The sequence below is a fragment of the Tupaia chinensis genome, unplaced genomic scaffold (genome assembly GCF_000334495.1).
Source record: "Tupaia chinensis unplaced genomic scaffold, TupChi_1.0 Scaffold000369_1, whole genome shotgun sequence".
NCBI lineage: Eukaryota > Metazoa > Chordata > Mammalia > Scandentia > Tupaiidae > Tupaia > Tupaia belangeri.
This window is the reverse complement of record NW_006159866.1, coordinates 1,918,203-1,922,393: the sequence shown is the minus strand read 5'-3', so window position 1 is coordinate 1,922,393 and position 4,191 is coordinate 1,918,203. Positions and strand designations below refer to the sequence as shown.

The 4,191-nt window shown below is 40.3% G+C and overlaps 1 pseudogene; it reads left to right on the top strand.

The window, feature by feature from the left end:
• The first annotated feature begins 2,087 nt into the window (after positions 1–2,087).
• On the top strand, positions 2,088–2,882 carry LOC102471436 (proteasome subunit alpha type-1 pseudogene; annotated as a pseudogene).
• Positions 2,883–4,191: the final 1,309 nt, after the last annotated feature.

Here is a 4,191-nt window from a genome sequence, read left to right as displayed (position 1 = left end):
AATGAGATACCACCTAATCCCTGTCAGAAGGGCAAAGATGAAGAATATAAAAAGTGATAAATGTTGGCGGGGATGTGGTGAAAAGGGAACCCTCCTACACTGTTGGTGGGAATGTAAACTGGTTCAACCACTGTGGAGAACAATATGGAGGTTCCTCAAAGATCTCCAAATAGAACTACTATTTGATCCAGAAATCCCACTTACCCAAAGGACAGGAGAACGCTCAGTTGGAAAAGTGCTAGCATATCAATGTTTATTGCAGCATTATCCACAATTGCCAAGACATGGAACCAACCTAAATGTCCACAAACTGATGAATGGATTGGAAAAGTGTGACATATATACTCTATGGAATACTACTCCGCCATAAAAAATAACAAGACCCTGGCATTTGAAAGAAAGTGGTCAGATACGGAGGATCTATTGCTGAGTGAAGTAAGCCAGGCTATAAAAGAAATATATTGTATGTATCCACTTAATATATACCAACTAACTGCACTCTATGATAGAGAGTGAAATTATGGAGGACATAAAAGCAGTGAAAGTACTTAATGAGAATAAGACAGTGTGGAATAGGGGGGTGAAGAGAAGAGGACAGAGAAAGATAGCAAGAGAACAAATAGGGAGGCAGGATGTTAGTGGGAAACAGATATGGCTTATTACCTCTTGATGATGACATGTATAGTATTCTCAACTGGATTGGTCTGAGAAGTATTTCATGATGGGTAACGTCTTTTTGCAAGCAAAATGAGAAATAGTGATTGAATATTTAAAAATAATTGAAATAATAATAATTATTATTATTGGGAAAAAACAATGAAAAGATATTGAATGATGAAGTGGGGAGATTAATGTCTCTGTATTGACTGATGTGCATGGCATTCCACTTCAAAAAAGCAATGTAATGCACTGCAAAGTTATATGCAATCCAATGTAATATAAACAAGATTATGATGACGATAAAAAAATTTAAAAATTTTAAAAAGAAAATAAGTAAATAGACAAAAAGACCAATTAAATAAAATAGAGAGCTCAGAGACATACCCATGTCTAGATGAGAATTTAGTAAAATGACTTAACAAATTACAAGAACAGACAATAGAACATTTTACCAAATGGTGTTGGAAAACGGTCTTACCATACTGAGGGAAAAAAAAAAAGTCGATCTTTTTATTCCAACAAATCCAAAAGACTAAATACCTAAAAGTTACGCAAAAGCGAAAACTGTAAATGTAGTAGAAAAAAAATGAGATTATCATTGAAACCTAGAAGAAAGAGCATCATAAAGAAAACTTAAAAAATTGAAAAAAAAAAAGAAAAATTCATTGAGACCCACAGTTGGATGTACTGATACCCAGAGAACACCCCATGTTTTTTTTTGGAGAGGTTTTTGCTGTAGGGCGTGTGTGCTAGCCAGACAGAGACAGAGAGACAGAAAGCGAGAAATCACCCCCCAGGGGGGATGGTCATGCCGCAATCCCTTCTCCTCCATTCTCCTCTTGGGATCTTGGGCACACACGCACACGCGCCTGGCGTGAGTTTTAAGCCACCAGGTCTGGGATGCGAACCGCAGTTGACCACGTGGGAGTCCAGCGACATAGCTATTACGCTAACTACTGGTCCCGAACACCCCACTTTAAGCCAGAAAAAAGTCACTAGGACCCACAGCACACCTCATTGAGACCACAGGAAAAAAAAAAAACCTGTAAACCACAGCACAAAACTGCAACACTCAGAATACCCCACTGAGGCCCAGACCTTAAAGAGACCCTGAGAAAAGTTCATTGAGACCCACAATTGGATGAACTGATACCCAGATCACACCCATATTTAAGATAGAAAAAGCCTCTAGAGGCAGGAGGGAGTAACCAGGCTGGTGCTGGAATCATGGTTTGAAACCAGTATGACAACCACAGCATAAAACTGCAACACTCAGAATACCCCACTGAGGCCCAGACCTTAAAGAGACCCTGAGAAAAGTTCATTGAGACCCACAATTGGATGAACTGATACCCAGATCACACCCATATTTAAGATAGAAAAAGCCTCTAGAGGCAGGAGGGAGTAACCAGGCTGGTGCTGGAATCATGGTTTGAAACCAGTATGACAATGATGTCACTGTTTGGAGCCCTCAAGGCAGGAGGGCTCATCAAATTGAATATGCTATAGAAGCTGTTAAACAGGGTTCGGCCACAGTTGGTCTGAAATCAAAGACTCATGTAGTGTTGGTTGCACTGAAGAGAGCACAGTCAGAGCTTGCAGCTCATCAGAAAAAAATTCTCCATGTTGACAGCCATATTGGTATCTCCACTGCGGGGCTTACTGCAGATGCTAGACTGTTATGTAATTTTATGCACCAAGAGTGTTTAGATTCCAGATTTGTATTTGATAGACCACTTCCTGTGTCTCAGCTTATGTCTCTAATTGGAAGCAAAACCCAGATACCAACACAACGATATGGCCGGAGACCATATGGTGTTGGGCTGCTCATTGCTGGTTAAGATGATATGGGTCCTCACATTTTCCAAACTTGTCCATCTGCCAACTATTTTGACTGCAAAGCTATGTCCATTGGAGCTCGTTCTCAGTCAGCTCATACTTACTTGGAAAGACATATGTCTGAGTTTATGGACTGTAACTTGAATGAACTGCTTAAACATGATCTGCGTGCCTTAAGAGAGACTCTTCCTGCAGAGCAGGACCTAACTACAAAGAATGTTTCCATTGGAATTGTTGGTAAAGACTTGGAGTTTACAATCTATGATGACGATGATGTGTCTCCATTCCTGGAGGGCCTTGAAGAAAGACCACAGAGAAAGGTACAGCCTATCCAGCCTGCTGATGAACCTGCAGAAAAGCATGATGAACCAATGGAACACTAAGTGATCAACCTGTCTATATGTATATTATCAAACATGTAAGAAAGCAGGAACATATGATTACAGTGATAATGATAGTAATCTACACTTTGAACCAAAATATACAGAGTGCTAGAATTGTATGTTGTAGGAATCAGTGGAGATGTGGGTTTTTTCCAAGCAGCCTCACCACGGAGATATAATGGAGAGCATTTTTCTTTGAAAGGATCTATATAATCATTTTCTAGAAAGTATAGCTATCTGTACTAATGTTTTTATACAAAGAAAATAGTGTCTTTACAATTTTAAAGACTACCGTGAAATAAAAATGTTTCACCTCTGGTATACCAAGGTTTTGTTTTTAAGTGTTTATTTCATGAGCAAGAAAGCACATTGTGATGACCACACACAACACTGTAATACACAGTAAAAAAACTGCGACCCTCAGCATACTGCACTGAGAACCAAATTGCAAAGAGACCCTGAAAAATATTCATTGAGAACCACAATTGGATGTACTGAAACCCAGAGCACACCCAACTTTAAGCCAGAACAAAAGACGCTAGGACCCACAGCACACCTCATTGAGACCACCGCATGCAACAATGTAACCCACAGCACAAAACTGCAAACCTTAGAATACCGCACTGAGAAACAAACATCAAAGAGACCCTGAGATAATTTCATTGGAACCCACAATTGAATGTACTGATACCCAGAGCACACCCTACTTTAAGCCAGAAAAAAAATGCCACTAGGACTAACAGCACAAGTCATTGTTACCACAACACACAACACTTTAACCCACAGTAAAAACTGCGAACCTCAGCATACCCAACTCACACCCAAATCTCAAAGAGACTTAGAAAACTTCATTGAAACCAACATTTTGATGTACTGATACCCAGAACACACCCACATTAAGCCAGAAAAATGGCTCTAGGACACACAATACACCTCATTGTGACCACCACACACAACACTGTTACCCACAGCATAAAACTGAGACCCTCAGCATATCGCACTGAGACCCAAATCTCAAAAAGACCCCGAGAAATATCCATTGAGACCCACAATTGGATGTACTGATACCCAGAGAACAACTCACTTTAAGCCAGAAAAGAGCTGCTAGGACCCACAGCAAACCTCATAGTGAGCATGGCACACAACACTGTAACCCACGGCACAAAACTGCGACCCTCACCATACCGCACTGAAACCCAGATTGCAAAGAGTTCCTGAGAAATATTCATTGAGGCCCATAATTGGATGTACTGATACCCAGAGTACACCCACTTTAGGTCAGAAATAAGATGCTAGGACCAACAGCAGA